Source organism: Onychostoma macrolepis, chromosome 02 (assembly GCF_012432095.1).
Source record: "Onychostoma macrolepis isolate SWU-2019 chromosome 02, ASM1243209v1, whole genome shotgun sequence".
Taxonomy (NCBI): domain Eukaryota; kingdom Metazoa; phylum Chordata; class Actinopteri; order Cypriniformes; family Cyprinidae; genus Onychostoma; species Onychostoma macrolepis.
In genome coordinates, this window is record NC_081156.1 from 21,263,499 (window position 1) to 21,284,728 (window position 21,230).

Below are 21,230 nucleotides of genomic sequence, written 5' to 3' on the forward strand. Positions count from 1 at the left end.
CTTTAGTCCAGCCACAACTACCAAGAGAAAGAGCTTTAATCCAGTCTTGAAGAAGATGACAGCACTTGGTCTCCAGCCCTTTCTCACCTATCCGGCGGTAATTAAACTACGACACAAAGGTGAGCAGATGATGTTCGACTCTCCTCAGAAATTGGAGGATTTTATCACAGAAGAAGACATACGCTGCAGCTCTACAAAGCAACGGGAAAACAGCGGCCACCATCTTCATCTCTTGGCCCAGCGAGAAGAACTTAATGACCGGGATAGAGGCGATTACAGCTGCCCAGGAGAGCATAATAACAAGGTGGACATGAACACTTGTTAAATCTATATTTTTTTCTTCTTTCTCTCTCTCTCTCTCTCTCCTCCTGGGATATTGTTCCTATTTATCCGGCACAACTGTCTCTTTGCTGGTAAGACTAACACCCTTTTTTTGGAGGGGTCTAATGGAGAGTAGGTTTAATTACAATAATTTTTGAATATGATGGCCTTTTGGGGACATGCCTTGCGTTGAGGTGGACTGGTCACGTATTATCACCATTTTTTGTTGCTCAGTCAGACCTACGTTCTCGGGAATGTGCGTTCTGAGTTGTTTCTTGTTTATAGTTGTTTGTTGTTCCTGTTTCTGTGTTGCTTTCATTTTTTACAACAGACATTCATACTTTTATTTATTTCTAAAAGGATTTTCCATCTTGGTGGTTTGGTATCTAGAATACACACCAGCGTTTACATGTTACTTACAGAATGGGAGTTCTTTTGTTTTTCTTCATTTACAGAATACAGTTTTGGGATTATGAATACTCAATGCATACTCTAAATATTTTATCATTGAATGTGAATGGCCTAAATTCTGCTGTGAAACGTACTCGTATATTAGATACTTACACCGTAAATCGATTTCCTGTGCGCTGATACAAGAGACACATTTAAAGCAATTTGACGTGGCACGTTTCCAGAATAAGTATTATAAATTGGCAGCCTTCTCCTGCGCTCTTATTAAAGCTAAGGGGTGCTTATCCTTGTTAACAGGAAGTTACATTTAACAATTGAACATATCAGAAGTGATGAGGTGGGTAGATTTGTTTTTATCCGTTGCAAGATACATAATAATAGGTTAGCATTGGTCTCTATTTACGGTCTGAATGAGACAGACAGTGAATTCTTTACAAATATTTCCAAAACGGCCTTGAGCAGCCTGATTGCCCATTAGTGGTGGGTGGTGATTTTAATGCTGTCGTAAATCCTGCTTTGGATAAATCTCAATCTGATACAACAGTCAATCCATCTTCTAAATTACTGAATAAATTTATCACTGAGCTCAACTTAATCAATCTTTGGAGAATTCAGAATACTAAATCTAAGGACTTCACTTTTTGTTCTAATAGACATAAGACTTTCTCTAGGATAGACTACATATTTCTCAGCCCATCTTTAATTTCGTCTAATTCCTCTATCTCTATATTACCAATTTTATTATCTGATCATTCTTCTGTGTTATGCAATATACCCTCTTTCCGATATTAAAACCAAATCCCCTAGATGGCTCTTTAACATATCATTAATAAGTAATCAGACCTTCATTACTTCTCTAAAAGAATATATAAAGGAATTTTTTTAAATGAATATGCCCTCTGATGTGGATCCTCAAATACTGTGGGAAACGACTAAGTGTACTATACGAGGATTCTGTATATCTTTCTCTTCTACTCTTGCCAGTTTACACAATTAGAAAATAAAATCCGATCATTACAAAACCTACAAAAACTAAATTTTACTGAGCAACAGGCTACACAGCTGTCCTCTTTAAAAGAAGAATATGATTTACTTTCACACTCAAAGGCGGAATTTATCTTACAGACGAGGCAAAAATATTATTTCGAATCAGAGAGTCACCTATTGGCCCTTAGGCTGAAAGAATGTGAGTCTAAGGAATATATTAGCGCAATAAAATCATTGGATGGTTAGGTCACCACGAAGCCTGCGACGATTAACGTCATATTTAAAGGTTTTTACACAAATCTGTATAAAGCCGAAACCTATTTTGATGAACCAATTTGTAAGCAGTATTTAGATGAATTGGAATTGCCTCGCATCTCACAGGAGGATAAAGAATCTTTGGAGGCCCCATTAAGTTTGGAGGAGCTCCACGTCTCTCTAAAAAGCCTTCAAAAGGGCAAATCGCCAGGTCTAGATGGTCTCCCCCCTGAATTATATTTGGAAATTTGGGATTTGGTAGGGACACTTATGCTTAATTCATTTAATTTTGCAATTGAACATGGTATATTTCATAGAGATCAAAAAACATCATTGATATCATTACTTCTAAAAAAGGGAAAGATCCATTAGATTGTTCCAGCTACAGACCGATATCACTTATCCCATGTGATCTAAAAGTCTATGCTAAAGGTTTTGCTTCTCATATGGAGAAGGTAATTCATAGTTTGATCAAGGAGGACCAAACCGGTTTTATCAAGGGGCGCAATGCATCTGACAATATGCGTCGACACACCTGCAGCATGTCTTGACAGGTAATATTATTTCCCCCCCGTTTCCTTTACAGCGAGGAACGAGGCAGGGATGTCCGCTTTCCCCCTTATTGTTTTGCTTATCTCTTGAACCCTTAGCACAAGCCATCAGGAAATCTGAAGTATCGATTAAGATTCATGATCATAATCATAGTATTTCATTGTACGCTGATGATATTATTCTATATTTAGACCACTTTGATGTTTCAGTCTCTATTATAATTAAGGAATTTGATAATTTTAGTAGCTTATCAGGATACAAAATAAATTTGAGCAAATCTGCTTTAATGCCAATTAACAATGTTACGGTTAATTCTTCTATTCCCTCATTTATCTCTATTAAGGAAGATTGCCAGAGACAATTTTAATAGTATTCTAGTTAAGGTCAAAAATGGCATTCAAAGATGGAAGAATCTTAAAGTCTCTCTTCAAGGAAGAATCTCCACAGTTAAGATGAATTTGTTACCTCGGTTTAACTTTCTTTTCTCTATGCTACCACTTTTCCCCTTCCAGGTTACTTTAAGGAGATCAACTCCATACTTTCTCAATTTATCTGGAATGATAAATGCCCCAGAATCAAACTTACCACAATACAACATCCTATATGCGCAGGAGGACTTAAATTGTGACTAATGCTATTAAAATCTGGAAAACGGTTGAACGTCTGATAGGAGGACCCTTCAAATTTTGTAACAGTACACCTTTATGGCACAATTTTAATTTAGTATGCGGAAATCGTCCATTTGTCCAACCCTCTTGGTCTTCTTTAGGCGTAAACACATGCGGTGATATACAGGTGCTGGTCATATAATTAGAATATCATCAAAAAGTTGATTTATTTCACTTATTCCATTAAAAAAGTGAAACTTGTATATTATATTCATTCATTACACACAGTCTGATATATTTCAAATGTTTATTTCTTTTAATTTTGATGATTAGAGCTTACAGCTCATGAAAGTCAAAAATCAGTATCTCAAAATATTAGAATATTTACATTTGAGTTTGAATAAATGACCATCCCTACAGTATAAATTCTGGGTATCTCTTGTTCTTTGAAACCATAATAATGGGGAAGACTGCTGACTTGGCAATGATCCAGAAGACAAACATTGACACCCTCCATAAAGAGGGTAAGTCACAGAAGGTCATTACTGAAAGGTGTGGCTGTTTACAGAGTGCTGTATCAAAGCATATTAAATGCAAAGTTGACTGGAAGGAAGAATTTGGGTAGGAAAAGGTGCACAAGCAACAGGGATGACCGCAAGCTTGAGAATACAGTCAAGCAAAGCCGATTCAAACACTTGTGAGAGCTTCACAAGAAGAGAACTGAAGCTGGAGTCAGTGCATCAAGAGTCACCACGCTCAGATGTCTTCAGGAAAAGGGCTACCAAGCCACTTCTGAACCAGAGACAACGTCAGAAGCATCTTACCTGGGCTGTGGAGAAAAAGAACTGGACTGTTGCTCAGTGGTCCAAAGTCCTCTTTTCAGATGAAAGTAAATTTTACATTTCATTTGGAAATCAAGGTCCCAGAGTCTGAAGGAAGAGCGGAGAGGAACAGAATCCATGTTGCTTGAAGTCCAGTGTGAAGTTTCCACAGTCAGTGATGATTTGGGCTGCCATATAATCTGCTGGTGTTGGTCCACTGTGTTTTCTGATGTCCACAGTCAACGCAGCCATCTACCAGGAAATTTTAGAGCACTTCATGCTTCCTTCTGTTGACAAGCTTTATGGAGATGCTGATTTCATTTTCCAGCAGGACTTGGCACCTGCCCACACTGCCAAAGGTACCAAAAGCTGGTTCAATGACCATAGTGTTACTGTGCTTGATTGGCCAGCAAACTCGCCTGACCTGAACCCCATAGAGAATCTATGGGGTATTGTCAAGAGGAAGATGAGAGACACCAGACCCAACAATGCAGATGAGCTGAAGGCCACTATCAGAGCAACCTGGGCTCTCATAACACCTGAGCAGTGCCACAGACTGATTGACTCCATGCCACGCCACATTGCTGCAGTAATTCAGGCAAAAGGAGCCCCAACTAAGTATTGAGTGCTGTACATGCTCATACTTTTCATTTTCATACTTTTCAGTTGACCAAGATTTCTACAAATCCTTTCTTTGTATTGGTCTTAAGTAATATTCTAATATTTTGAGATACTGATTTTTGACTTTCATGAGCTGTAAGCTCTAATCATCAAAATTAAAAGAAATAAACATTTGAAATATATCAGTCTGTGTGTAATGAATGAATATAATATACAAGTTTCACTTTTTGAATGAAATCAGTGAAATAAATCAACTTTTTGATGATATTCTAATTATATGACCAGCACCTGTATATGATAACCAGGGCCTCTGTTCATTAAGAACTAAATTTTGTTTATCAGCATCCGCATATTTTGTCTTTCTTCAGTTACGTTCTGCTCTCAAAGTGTATGGAGTTCCTTGGGCATCTCCCATTTCCTCATCCTATGCGGGATTGGATTGCACCATCTTCTGGTCGGCCATATGTTTCCTTAATGTATAATAAAATTATGATTGCATTACAAAACCTCTTTCTATTAAATCTATTTGGAATAGGGAATCATAAAAAATCATTAGCTAATGATTTGCATGGGTATCATTATGTTATGACTTTACTTGTTGAGGCACATGACTATTAACTAATTGTTAAGTAATATGTCATTGTGGTTATAGATTTTGAATTAGTTAGTTAGTCGAATGCCTCAACAAGTAGTCATAACATAATGATACTCATGCAAATCATTAGCTAATGATTAATTAAAGCAGACAACTGGAAGTTTAAAGGCATGGCTTCGACCCAATGTGGTAATTAACATATGAATTTACTTCATTAGTTAATAAAATGAGTTATTAGGTAGTTAATATATTATGACGCATTTAACTGATAACAATTTATTGATTACTTACTCTATGAATCATATCGAATGTTCATTTGTTGCTGATGCAGTAATTGTTAATAAATGGTTTAGTTCTTCATGAGTTACACATTAACTCATGATTTTCTGTGCATTTGTTAAGCATGAATTAATGCATATTAGTGTCACCGTATTGTAAAGTGTTACCGAATTATCTGACCTTAATTTATCTGTCGACTGGGAGAGAGTGTGGTCTAACCTCAGCTTAACATCTAAAAACTTGGCTCATCGTCTTATTCACTTCAAAGTCATTCATAGAGCATACATAACTCCTTACAAAATATTCTAAATGAAACTACAACCAAATTTTAACTGCCATATTATGTAATACTGCATCATCAGGTACTTTTCTTCATATGTTTTGGGAGTGTCATTAATCTATGGACACCTCCTTACTACAAATTGATTGCTTTGCTAACCCAAGTTTGTGTCTTCTTAATGATGATTCTGGTCTCTGTATAAGCTTAATACAAAAGAGAATGTTGTTTGCTGGTTTTACAGCTGCGAAGAAGACAATTATACAGAACTGGTTTACACCGCACATGTGTGGAAAAACATATTGGATCCATAGCCTCCTGAAAATAGTGACTTGTGAATGTACAACAGCGCGAATTAATGGGCCCAAGCCTTCTACTATTGATGCTTGGCAGGGTTTTTTCTTTAACATACTCGATTATATAAAGGAATGACTTGTTTTTTTGTTTTTCCTCCCTCTCTCTCTCCTTTTTGACTGGACTTTTGAAGTGTTGATTGTATGTCTGTTGTTTTGTTTGTTTTGAATGGATGTTGTGATGTTATGTAGAAAAATGAATAAAAAGTTGATAAAAAAAAAAAAAAAAACACAAGACCACAAGATAATCTCTCCTGTTTTTAATTGTCCTCCTCTTTAATGCAAAAGTTCATCAGCAAGATTTAGGTAAAATTCACAAAGCCCACTCAGGTTGATCTGCTGACAGAGGGATGTCTCAGAGAAAGCACTTGAGGGCAATTATCAGTGAGCTGATGTAGTCAGGCTTGAATACAAGAGGGGCACCTGTCTTATCAATGCAAGCGTCAATCGCACAGACAGACAGATCACTGCTCCTCAGGCGCAGGCCGACACATACCTGGCTCTTGTCCAGATTGTCTTTTTCTCCTCCTCTCTCTCCTTCTCCCTCCTTATCTCTCTGTCTTTTTGTCTATCTATTGATCAACCAATATTTGCATTTCTTTCTTTATCACAGGATTAAGCAATAGTCTCAGGTATGACAAGTGCACAAATTTCGTATCCGCATGTGCTTGTTATTAGCAGGTGGTTTCTCATGGTTTGCTTTTATTTTATTTTTTGGATGGCGGAGCATGTAAGTCATTATGAAAGTTTAAGGACACGTCAAGTCAAAAGCTGTCAGGTTTGATCAGTCAGCTCATTTGAGCTTCAGGGCTTTACATACTTTTGGCATATTAAGTGTTATGTGTAACCCCTGTCTTTCTGTATGAGGTTGTGTTATTCATAATCACGAATAGCATTCCCCTGCTTATGAAGCACTGCAGGACTTAGTAAAAGAGTCAAATTGCACACCTGCATATTCAAGGCAAATATCAACCACTTAAAGTTTAAATCAGTTTCATTTGATAACTTGTGAAGGATGAAGAAATGTAATGTTGAATGGTATCCTTCAATGCTTTTTTGTCAGTCAGCACCTTGGGACACAACAGGTGTGTTTATTTTACTCCCGACAACTGTGGTACTGTTATGGTACAATTATGCCTTATTCACTCATTCAGTCAATTACAAAGAATGAAGCGGTAAAAGATCTTTATTTAGCGTTTGTGACCGTATCAATTAGAACATGTACGGTATGATGCTTTGATGTCATTCTGGATTGGTCCCAGCATCACATCATTTGTTGTTTACCTCAGTTTCACACACAAATCCATGACGCTTCAGTTTGAAGACTTCAGCTACAACACAGACAAAACAAATTCCACCAGGCCTGTCGTGAGACGGTTATTCACTGATCAGTCACAGTTATCTGGAACTTGATTTATTTACACCGACAGCCACGTTGACGCTGTGTAATGTGTTTGGCTGTGCTGACAGATTTATCGCCCAAACACTGGTCAACAATGCTGTCCTTAAAATGAGAGCTATCCTTTATCAGCGAGACAAGTCAGACCAACTAGATTACACTGAGATGCCAACAGTCCCTTTTTGAAGTTTGTGGATCTGATGTTTGATTCCTGTTCACAAATATGTAAAGCATGGATTAGGGCATTCGACTTTTAGAAATATAAATAAATATTTAAAAAAAACATTCCTTATTATTATCAATGTTAAAAATGTAGCTTAATATTTTTGAAGTATAATAGTTTTTGGTTTCTTTGGTGAAGAGTAAGCATTTATTTAAAATAGAGAAGTTTTATAAAATTGTAAATGCCTTAATTGAATGTTTCTGAAGAAAAGTGTTAATTTCTTTCCCAAATCAAATCTTACTGAACCAAAACTTTTGAATGGTATTGTATATGCAGTGTTTATGTTCATTACTTATCTTCCTGATACTCAGTGCAAGAAAAAAAGTGCATAAATGTAATTCTGTCTATTTCCTTCAGTATATTAAATGATTCAGTTTTTCCTTTAAATTTTGAACATCATGCATTTCTTAGTGCTGTAATACATTTCTCACAGTTCTTTTAGTTAGATGCACTACTGAGACCACTGGAGGGTGCTGTACTTCTCATACAAGCCCCCACAGTATTTATATAATTAGACATAATTGTATTATTATTGTCTATTTATTTTTTGGCCTGCTGTTTCTTACACACTGTTGGCAATAAACAAGATTTTGTGTATTGAAGAATAAAAAAAGTTTAGCTTTTTTTATTTGGGGGCAAGATGGACTTAATACTAATACTACTAAAATATCAATGGTCATAATCATAATGTCTCATGCAGTAAAAAGCACAAAATTGGTGGCATTATCAAATACCTGATTGCTGTCGTCAGCTTGTTTGAACACAAGACGTTTTCATTTCGCGCAGTCTGTGACAATTTTGATAGTACTCCCCTGGGCCGCACAGTCACGTCTACCACTTCGACTGCGCTTCCTTATCAACTGCTCACTTATTAGTTCATGAACTGTAATGATTGCGAGCCACAGCTGCTGCTCTGCGCTGGAGGGGAGATTGCAGAGGGCTTTTAACAACTAACGGCATAGATGCGTATCAGAACCCAGCACAAACAAACGGTTTATCAGATTCAAAGAGCCTACACAGAACATAATTTCCATTTGATGTTTAGAGTCCTAATCAGGAATGGCAGGATTTCGTTTGGTGCCAAGCGCAACAGAAGACAAAATCACCCCGAACTTCCCATTCAAGAAGTGTGACTTTGAGACAAATGTCTTCCGTACTGCTGGTGCCACTAGTCCAATAACATCTAAATAGAAAATCTTGAGTGGAAATTGTCTTTCTATCTCAGGTCTTTGATGTTGCGCACAAGCAAATCCGCTGAGTTTCCTCTTTGCATTTTGGAAGCCGCTGGTTGTCGACAATCCCCCGGGCCTTTATACGTGCCGTGGCCCATGCCAGAGACGAGCTGGAGAAGAGCCACATACCTCCATGCCCCTTGGGTTTGGACTCACACTCTTCATCTCTTTTCCCATTCAGATTCACATTCAGTAAATGATGATTAATTAAATCGCATTCTTCAGCCTGTGTGCCTCTAGCTGCCGATTGATTTTGCTCATGTCTCTCAAATTCCATTTTTGTAAAATCATATTGCTGGTGGCTTTGATGAATGTCCTTGCTCGAAGCATTAAAGTTGTGATTGATCATGCAGCTGAATGTCAGTACATGAAGGTACGAAAAGATTTAAACCACTTCGTTGTGTTACTTGCAAAGCAATGCAGAAATAGTGCATATTTCAAAAAAGAAAAGTGGGTGAGGAGATGCGTCTAAAGCACTTAAGGGAGACAGAACATTGGTGGTGGGATGTAATGCCTGTGGGATCAAAGTCAAATTTTGCTCAGAGCACTTTCATGACTGTTTGTCTGAAAGAAAATATAGGCTAGAGGCTGCCCTGCAGATTCCCACAGCAAAGCAATTCATTTTCCAGCGATTTTATCAAAAGTTACAGGGATGCGACAAAGGTAAAGGCTGTTTAACTTTATGCAAATGAGCAGTTGCAGACACTGGTGCCCATGTAATCAAAAAAAGAATGACATTATTTTTGGTCATTTGCATATACAATAAACAAATAGCGTTTGTATTTATTCATTTAAAATTTATTTTAATTCATCATATTTATTATTTTATTTATTTTCTAAATTATAACTGTTATTTATATATGGAGGTAATGCATTAACTGGTGCATTAATTGCACAGAGCACTTTTTTTTTTCTCATTAAAAGTTTTATCTCTAAAGTTTTATCTCAGTAAGTTTTATTGTCATATCCTGGCTTTCTTGCAACACAGAAAACACATATCTTTCCAATTTAAGATCTCTCTTAATCTCTGTCTGTTGTTTAGGCCACTGGTCATTCATTTTATGAATTCGCCACACAAACAGTCACAGAAATCTACAGCTGTTTGGAAGAGTCTGTCTTTGAACTTGTTTTGTCTTGCCTGTATAACCCCATGCATGTTTCTGTGATCAGTGAAAGCTCTCACTCGGCTCTTTAAATTACCTTTTTCCACCTGTCATTTTCACCGTAGTTTGTTTCTTCTCTGAAATTGTGTCCTGATCTATTCAATCTCTTAACAGCTCCTCATTACAATCCCTGTAGATTACACTGTCAGGGCAGACTGACATGTATAGTGCATGTAAATGTGTGTTTGCGCTGACAGCACATTAACCACATGTAGGTTGTGGGCAGCAGGGGTGGGGATGGGAAGTTTTCTGGCTGCCTGCCAGTATACATACCTCCCGTGTGTTTTCTTAGATTTATTTGCATCTTACAAGCTAGTTAACATTTGGAATCTGATTTATGTGCACCACATACTTGTGTGCACATTACACTTGTATATTATTTTTTAATTACCTATAAAGTTTGATAAGCTTCAGAACTGCAGTGACCCAAGTAAGACTCAGCAATTAGTTTGGCAGTTACAACATAACTGCTTCGTTCTCATGTTTTACTGAGCATGTGTTTTGTGCCTTAATTGCAGACTTAAACATTTTGGTTTTCTGTGACGTATCGAACATTGTTAGCATCATCTTCTGCTAAATTAAATATGCTTCTGTGTCATTTAACTGGCTAACCCTTATGCAAAGAAAATATATTTCCTAATATATGAATGATCAATATATTAAATGACATAACAGTATATTAGGAATTATACAGAATAATATATTGTGTAAATATAGCAATATATTGAATAATACATAAGGAATTGCCGCTTTCATATACTGAAAAATATGTGACAATATATTTACTTATAAATCACAATATATGTAATTTTATATTCAGTAATACACTTTATAATATATAGATAAGATATGGTACTGCATGTGTACAAATATATTGAACATATATTTACTCATGCAGTATATATACGCATTTTTTCTCCATTCTGTCACAGAGGGAGTTTTGGTTCCTTGCCGCTGTTGCCTCCGGCTTGCTCAGTTGGGGACACTTAATTTCTAGCAATTATCGTCGATTTGATTGCACATCTACTATTTAAACTAAACTGAGTTAGACAATGACATCTCTGAATTCAATAATAAATGCCTTTAACTGAAAATTGAGTGTTTAATCTTATCATTATTACTGACACTCTATCCTCCAATTTGATACTGTTAAGTGCTTTGACACAATCTGTATTGTTAAAAGCGCTATATAAAGTACTTGACTTGACATATATGGAAATATTTATTTCATATTTTTAACAATCATTTATGATATACATGTTTCATATTTTAAAATATAGTTAGTTACAGTGAGGAAAATAAGTATTTGAACACCCTGCTATTTTGCAAGTTCTCCCACTTAGAAATCATGGAGGGGTCTGAAATTGTCATCGTAGGTGCATGTCCACTGTGAGAGACATAATCTAAAAAAAATCCAGAAATCACAATGTATGATTTTTAACTATTTATTTGTATGACACAGCTGCAAATAAGTATTTGAACACCTGAGAAAATCAATGTTAATATTTGGTACAGTAGCCTTTGTTTGCAATTACAGAGGTCAAACGTTTCCTGTAGTTTTCACCAGGTTTGCACACACTGCAGGAGGGATTTTGGCCCACTCCTCCACACAGATCTTCTCTAGATCAGTCAGGTTTCTGGCCTGTCGCTGAGAAACATGGAGTTTGAGCTCCTCCAAAGATTCTCTATTGGGTTTAGGTCTGGAGACTGGCTAGGCCACGCCAGAACCTTGATATGCTTCTTACAGAGCCACTCCTTGGTTATCCTGGCTGTGTGCTTGGTCATTGTCATGTTGGAAGACCCAGCCTCGACCCATCTTCAATGCTCTAACTGAGGGAAGGAGGTTGTTCCCAAAATCTCGCAATACATGGCCCCGGTCATCCTCTCCTTAATACAGTGCAGTCGCCTGTCCCATGTGCAGAAAAACACCCCAAAGCATGATGCTACCACCCCATGCTTCACAGTAGGGATGGTGTTCTTGGGATGGTACTCATCATTCTTCTTCCTCCAAACACGTTTAGTGGAATTATGACCAAAAGTTCTATTTTGGTCTCATCTGACCACATGACTTTCTCCCATGACTCCTCTGGATCATCCAAATGGTCATTGGCAAACTTAAGTCGGGCTGGACATGTGCTGGTTTAAGCAGGGGAACCTTCCGTGCCATGCATGATTTCAAACCATGACGTCTTAGTGTATTACCAACAGTAACCTTGGAAACGGTGGTCCCAGCTCTTTTCAGGTCATTGACCAGCTCCTCCCGTGTAGTTCTGGGCTGATTTCTCACCTTTCTTAGGATCATTGAGACCCCACGAGGTGAGATCTTGCATGGAGCCCCAGTCCGAGGGAGATTGACAGTCATGTTTAGCTTCTTCCATTTTCTAATGATTGCTCCAACAGTGGACCTTTTTCACCAAGCTGCTTGGCAATTTCCCGTAGCCCTTTCCAGCCTTGTGGAGGTGTACAATTTTGTCTCTAGTGTCTTTGGACAGCTCTTTGGTCTTGGCCATGTTAGTAGTTGGATTCTTACTGATTGTATGGGGTGGACAGGTGTCTTTATGCAGCTAACAACCTCAAACAGGTGCATCTAATTTAGGATAATAAATGAAGTGGAGGTGGACATTTTAAAGGCAGACTAACAGGTCTTTGAGGGTCAGAATTCTAGCTGATAGACAGGTGTTCAAATACTTATTTGCAGCTGTATCATACAAATAAATATTTAAAAAATCATACATTGTGATATCTGGATTTTTTTTTTTAGATTATGTCTCTCACAGTGGACATGCACCTACGATGACAATTTCAGACCCTCCATGATTTCTAAGTGGGAGAACTTGCAAAATAGCAGGGTGTTCAAATACTTATTTTCCTCACTGTAACTATAGCATAAGCACACCTGCTCATACTAAACACTTAGTGAACACACTTTCACTGTGCTGAAAAGTGCACAGCCGTTGCTTTTTAAATAAAGTAATGTATAATTTAATGGTGTTTGGCCAATCATCTTCCTAACCACAGGCTCTACTCTTCAGCACAATGGTGACCCCACAAACTTGCACACACTAGAAATCCTTTTACATTTCAAAATAATACAACATTAAACACTAACAGATCTCCCCCTATAATAATATTGAGCAAAAACACATGAAATTAAACTTACTTTTAACTCTTCTTTTTACTCTCCTTTAACAGTCAGAAGCAAAGCGTGCTGGGAGCTAGACATCTGCTTTAACTCATTCAGTGAATGTGTGTGTATATATACGTATGTGTGTACATATATTCACATTTATATGGGAACATCTATGAGCAATATATACTCAATAAAGGATCAAACATTATGAATATTATATTTATCTTTGTCCTAATTTCTAAATATATTTGTATGTATCAATATATAGCCATATATTGTCAATATTGCTGTATATTGAAAAATATAAGCACTAGTTTCCAATATATGGAAATGTATTATGTAATATATCACATTATATTTTGCAGTATATATATATATAGATATATTTTTGTTTCGTAAGGGAACATAGAAAATGTTTTGTTGAAATCATCATAAAAATTTGTGCCTAATAAAATAGCCTTAGTAAGAATGGGTTGAAAATTATAAGCATTAATTATAAGTGTAAATAAATTCATAGTTGTCACAAGGTTAAATTATAGTATGCATAATTTCCAGCAACCATTGCAAATTAAACGTTTATAAATTATATAAGTATATATATATACTTATGTTGCCAAAAATGCAATTAAATAATAATAATAATAGCAAGAATAAATAAATTTTATATGCACTAGACACACAAAATAAAAAATAAAACTGCTACTGAACCCTGATTTGTGAGTGTATGAAGATCCTAAAGAAGAGTGTTCAGTTGTTTTTTAAACTTCATGTTTTATTTCTTTAATCATAAGTGATAGCATTTTTAATGTGCCAGTAATTTTGTATGCTCGTCTGAGTTTCTATAATAGAAACCGAAAGTCAAATTAAACTGTTGACCCATATCTCCTCAAGTCAGTTGCGGTCAATGTCTGGAAGATGATTGATGGATCCGCTAATGCGATGAATAATTGTTGAATTTCTTGATCTTATATTTACATTCAGAGTTCAGTTTGGGACAGTGAGAGTGATGAGGATGACTCACAGGTAGATCTTATCAGGTTTGCACAAGTCCTTCAGAAGATTTTATGACACGTGTCACTGGTTCTGAAAATGAATCAATCAGTTGTACTTAATCAGTCCCACCAAACGTTTTCAGTTTTCTGTGACAACATTTGTGCCCTGTTGTGATTTGTATGAGCATTTTGCCCGGATACATTTCAATCTGTCAATGAAGGGCAGATTATGGGTTGATGCTACAGACAGCTCAGTGCTTGTGTGGGTGAGCATGGAATGACTCTGACTCATTGTTGGAATTCCACCCATCTTTCTGTCCAGCTTGATTTTGTCAAGGTTCCCACATTGTGAATCATATCAATTATGATGAGGGAATGCGTTGACAATTATGAGTAAAGAACATATATCTCCACTATGCTGCCACAGTACAATTCATATTCATCTATCATGATTATGATTAGACAATGATGTTAATTTCACAGATTTTTTTCCTTTATTTGCTTTATTTACCAAACCAAGTATAGCAAAATCACACTTTTCTAGAATGGCCATGATTGTTTAGTTTTAAAGGGACATTTTGCTCAAATTAAATACAAAAGGTGTAGCGTTTGTTCGTAGATGCCATTTGGTTTGGTATTTTGTTTTTTATTAAATCAAATTTAATTGTTTAAATCATTTTTAAAGCCACAATATGCAGTTAATATTTTTATCAGTGTGTAAACAAATGATTTTGTGGTGAAGTAAATACTAAACAAAAACAAATGTAATTTCTACATTAAATAATTTAGTTCAGGCAAGTAAATTCAATGTTAGTACTCAATTTAAGCTTGTAGAATTTAAAGTTTGAACTTATAAGTGTATTTTACTTGGAATTGTTTCTTATTTTTTTTACAAAGATTGTTTAAGTAAATATCAACGTCATGATCCTGTTGTTCCCATAAAGCACTTGGGCATGAATAATTAATAAGATAATTTTTTTTGCTGTTTTCCAGATGTATTTTCACTGTTTTATGGTTGCTTTTGATGTTAGGTTAAGTAACTTGCTGTTTTGTGACATCTGGAGTTAATTTTCTACTCAATAATGACCCATTCATACTCGAACACCATTGTCACCTTCATTGTGTATCATGTGCCAAGTATTCATGTCTCTGTGTTCATTCAGTTAGTAACTATATTGAGTCAACATATTACCTTAAAATGAATAACGAGCAGTCTACTTGCTTACATACGTGCTTGTAACTTAACCACATGCTTTATAGACTAGGAGTGTGCGATACTGCAAATTTTGGTATCGATCCGATATCAAGTAAATACAGGGCAAGTATTGCCGATACTGATACCGATACCGATACTTTTTCCTTTTTAATAACATGCATTTAAATGACCAATTACACTTTGAAAATTAACAATAACTTATGTTGATATGACTAAAATATTACATTCACCTTAAAGCTATGTGGATATTTGCATTTCTGAAAGGAATTTGCAAGCAGAGGAGCCCAGAATATGAAAGCAATGCGTAAAGTTTCGTGTTAAGCATTTTCCTCCCACAGAAAAGAGTTATAAAGAAAAAAAACAAAAAACTTAACATGGCCTAATGCATTAAGAAAGTAATATTGAAAGGCCAACTCAGTATACTGATGATGCAAACTATATGCAGGCAAGCAGCCCAGGATATGAACACAAAGTGCATGCATGTTAAGTGTTTTCCTCTGATAGAAAACTTTTATAAAGAAAAAAAACAACGTGGCTTAATGGTTGAAGACAGTAATACTGTATAAAAAGGCCAAATTCGATAAATTTAATGGGTCTGGCTTCCAGTCTCATCCGCTTTCAGCAATTTTTAACTGTACAAAACAGCTCGTTTTGCTGCTTGCTTGGTATTGCAAACTGGTGTTTCTTACCATATTATTTTAATTAATTGTCTTAATTATAAACACACGATGGATAGCACAAACAAATTTTTTGTTTATTTTTCTCATGATTTCCCTACCGTGCCTAATGAAGTGGAAGTCTCGCACATACAGTCTATGAAAAAAGCTTACCTCCACGTTGAAAAAGGTGAATAAAATTGGTGCTGTTGCCACAGCAGCAATTTTCTACCGTTCCATCTCTCGCTGTAACCCTATTATAGACATTTTTTTTTGAGTAGAGTTTACAAACCGTGACTGAGTGAAATGCACTTGAGTATTGCAGGGTAAACTTAAAATAATTAACTAGAAATTACTCATCAAACTCTACCTGGCCACTTTAAGTTTACTTATTTCCTTTGCTAATTTTACATAACGTAGTTAAGTAGATTTTACTTAATTCCGTATTTAAATTTTACTTAAAAAATATGCGTAAAAAAGCTATGTAGCAAATTTAACTTCTTGTTTTTTTCAGTGCAGTAGCTTGTGTACTACGTTAGCAGAACAGCAGTACTATAAATATATGGCAAATTTCCCTTTCAAAATAACAGTTCTCCTAAACTGAACAGGATAACGGGGCCAGACTGGTCCACATTCAGGCTCTCCCTAATTGGCTTTAATAGGCATTGGGGCATGAGGTGCTTCCTCTGCGTCCGCTAGGGGAACCAGTCTACTTCCGTGAGCCGCGTCTCCATCAGTTAACTGCCAGATCCTTAACTCAGACCTACGCAGTCTTGTAGCAGGGGGCCTGTTAGTGGTCATGGCCTGAGCCACCGTGTCCCTCATTGGGGCTTTCATGGCTCCGTTCAGGGGGGACAGAGACGCTGGGGTTTTCCCCTTCACCCTGTTCCCCTCTTTCCCATATCCAGGATTGTTTGATGTGAATAGGCAGAGTGTGAAAGGTGGGAAAGGAGGAAGGTAATCAGCCCATTTGCTTAAATGCCACAAATTTCCTGGTGAAACAAAAAAAGAAAAACAAGAAATCCCCAAAGTTTTCTCTGCATCTCCCCAGATGCTATGATGTGAAAGGACCCAGATGAATGGATACTTCATTAGTGTTTTCACATTTGGTATTGGACTGGTTGACGAATATGACTAGTGTCCTAGTTTTGTAAAGTATCTGAAGTTGTACAGAGCCAAAATAAGTAGTTTGGAATAAGGATTGGCCTCAAATACAAAAGAGAATGAATTTATATAATCCTCCTCATTTACTTTTCTTATAGGTTTACAGTTGATCAATCGAACACAGACTTGTTGCAACAATTAGGATTTTTCCTGCTGGCCTGGTTGGGCCAGTAATTCAGATTAATACTTGCCCTGGCAAATTTTCACTGGCCCTGCCAATAAAATAAATAAAAAAAGACAAATGTAATTTATAGCAACATGTTTTCTATCTGTGAGAAAATATGATTTATTTTTATATATACATTATACACATTTTATACATTATTTATTTAAAAAACAACCCTATTTACTAAAACTAAATTCACATTTTTAATGTTAAGATATATATATATATATATTATTAATTATTATTATTTTTTTTTTCATTAAACAAATGTTTTGTTTTTACTTTTAGGAGGTATTCCCCAGTTATCTCTCATAGAAAATGTGTCTTTCCAAGGTTTCACAGCTTCACTGCTACACAGGGAGAGGCTGATATATTGTCCAGCCATGAAAGCTTGCAGAGCCCTCCTTTTCCGCTTTGGACTTCATTAAACCATCAACAATCCTCAGCCTCTCCTTTACTTGCCCTTACTTCCTGTGCTTCCTGTCTCATCGTATGTGCAGTTAATAATCAGAGCAGAGTGTCAGTCTCCGTGGCAAAAGAGCTGCAGTGACATCAAAAACTGCTGTTTGCGTTGGGGCCGGTTCAACACAAACAAGCGGTCAGGCGTTAGAACCAGTGACTGAAGTTTAGAATCAGTCTAACAAGGTTTTACATATCAGTACTTCATTCTGATCATTTAGCCTTTTGTAATATACTTAGTCAGCTTATTAGTTTTTTTTAGTTTTAGTTTTTTTCAGTACCTAAAACTATTATAACATTTTTTTAGTCATTGAAATTAAGCTGAAATTAAATAAGAATTAGATATAAAACTTACATGAAAGTTTGAAACTAAAGTACTAAAATGACTAAAACTGAAGTAAAAATAAATGAAAGCCTAAACAGAAATATTTAAAACAAAAGCTGAATATTTAAAAATAAAGTCTAATTCAAAATATGAATGCAATACAGTAGTAGAGTATAATTTTAAATTAACACCAGTACAAAGCCATTATTACAGTATACTCTTCAGCAAGGCTTTTAATTCCAGGTTGCTCCTGGGCCAATTGTCTCTCTACTGTAAATCGCTTAGGATAAACTTGTCTGCTAAATGACAACTTGTAGCCTACTGAAAACATTTCTACATCATCTCATATGCTTGTGTTGACATTGCTCCAAATGTGTACTTAACATTTAAATCAACAGTGTCCTAATACCTGTGGATTAGACGACAGATGCCGTGCAGAAAGCACTTCACCTGGGATGATATTTATTCTATTGCAGGGAAGGAACAACTAAGGTTAGATGGCAGACAGAAATATGAGTGTCCAGCATGACAGAGGTCCTGATCAGAGGATGCACTGTGCTCTTGTATGGCTGTTCTCTATAATTAAAGTGGGGACGGATGGGTGCTGATGTGTGTGAGTTAAAGATCAGAATCTCATTGTCTCAGCAGGGGTCCGAGCTTTCATCCCGATCATAGAGTGGGCAGTAAAACAGTTCTCTACATGCAGGGTCTTTGCTCTCACATTAGATTGTAATGTGGCAGTGCTCTCTGTTACATTTCAAACAAAAAAACATGGACCTTTCTCTCTTTTTAGCCTCTGAATAATCTAAAAGAGAGATCATTTGTGAGCAGGTCGGCTCTTTTACATTCAGTGTTTCAGATTCCTGCAGTGGGGTCTGTAATGTGGAGGAACAGGAGAGACGGGTTTATCTGATGGCACATATTTACTCATCCTACTGTCTTGCCCTGGAGCTTCAGTGGCAATGTCCAGGCCAGACCAGATCTTTATCATGTCTTCTTAGGCCAGTGCACTTGTGCCTGCAGGGATACCTTTCTTTTGTCATCTCTGACCTCTATTCTTTTAGAAATACTCATAGATATGCAGCAATTCTGTGTTAGTTCTGACAGTTCGAAGAGCTAAGAGTTATTTCTGTTAACGAGGAGTTTTTATGACATGATCTGTCATATAACTGACAGTTAACCCATTTAATCTCAAATTCTTCCCAGTTTATTGAGCTCATGCATTTTACTGCCTGGATAGGTCAATGAAACTAAGTTCATGTTTTTTTTACGTAATACGTATGTGCTTTATTCTTTGTAACAATTGTGATAAGGTAGACACATTTGATTATTTGGTCTAATAAGACCAAACAGAAAATAGAAAGCAATAGAGTTACAATTGATTAAATTAATTTTTTATTTATTTGTGAATATGTGCATGTTTAAAAGTCCTGTGAACCGGTAAACAAGCCAAATTTGTCATAATAAATGTAATATTTAAAACTTAAATTATATATATATACATTTTTTTGATAAAAAAAAAAAACTTTTATTCAGCCAGGATGATTTTAAAGTGACAGTAAAGACATTTATGATATTACAAAAGCTTTTTGTTTTAATTAAATGCTTTTGTTTTGAACCTTCTATTCATGAACAAAATCCTGAAAGAAAATGTGTCAGTTTCCACAAAAATCAGCGCAACTGTTTTTAACATTGATAATAATAATAATAATAAAATGTTTCTTGAGAACCACATAAGCATATTTGAATACTGAAGACTGGAGTAATGGCTACTGAAAATTCAGCTTTGACATCACAAGAATGCATAATATTTTAAAATATAGTATATTGTTTTTTGTTAAGTTTAATATGAAGTTAATTTCCAAATTATTCTGATTTACATAAAGAACAGGACAGCAAATGATCGGCAGCATTTTTATAATTGTTTCCTGAATTTCACTCTAGAGAAATGTAAATCATCACGGAGGAAGCATGTGTGGTGTTAAAGTGTTGATAGAGAGGAAATGCATTCTGTACATGTTCCCCAAAGCATCATGGGCCGGCACAGTTTCCTTAATGTTTCCCATGAGATTGGATAACAAATCTGGTGTATGACTCTTATGACTAGATGCAGAAATTTGGGTGGAGGAAGTACACTGTTGGATCAGCAGTCATACACTGTGAGACATGAGTGCAGACCTGACCCTGGACAGGTGATGACGTGGGCTGTCCACCTCTTTCCTCATATCGCTCAGTCTAATGCTCTCACTTCTGCCTAAAACAACCAGCAGCAGGCACCTGTGAAAACAGAGGAAAGAGCAAAGAGGTGCTGAAGAGTTTAGCCACAGTGTCACATTGACTGTCAGTCACTGCAGGAACATGCCTGCTCGCTTCAGCTGTTTCCCTTTCGGTGTTCTCCTCGTGTAATCTTTCAACATTTAAAAGTACAGTGTACAGTATATATCTGATTATGAACCTTGTTTGACCTATTTGAGTATCAAACAATTGGAAACACCGCGTACATAAATATAATATAATATATTTTTTATATTTGGTGTTATGTCAACTCTGGACACATTAATTTCGTAAACTCTAAAAAAATAATAATAATAATTATGTGATGAAAATAACATTTTAGCATTCTTAAAATTTTATTTTTAAATAACTGACTCTCTTGTCTTGCTGTGGCTAATTGAATTATGTATAATTGTATATACTCCAAATACACAGAATTAAATAATTTCATAAATTTACATAAAACATACAATTTATATTAAAAATGAACTAAACATAATATAACCTATTACAAAATTCTACTAACGAGTTTTGTAAAATTGTAAATAATTTTCACACAAAATAAATGAATAAATTATTGTTTAATTCATTCTTTATTTACATCAGTTAAACATGTAACAGTTGTTTTGAAATACAATTGTCAACAACAGTTTTAATGTGGCTTTCATGTAACATACATACAAAATAAAAATAAAAAATGTATGTAAAAAAGTTTTTTTTTTAAATCAACCCCTGGGACATACAGTATATT

General features: G+C 35.9%; 1 protein-coding gene across 2 annotated transcripts in view; it reads left to right on the plus strand.

The window, feature by feature from the left end:
• klf17 (Kruppel like factor 17) overlaps positions 1-21,230 on the plus strand; it is a 58,749-nt gene that overhangs the window by 9,184 nt on the left and 28,335 nt on the right. The window lies entirely within an intron of this gene.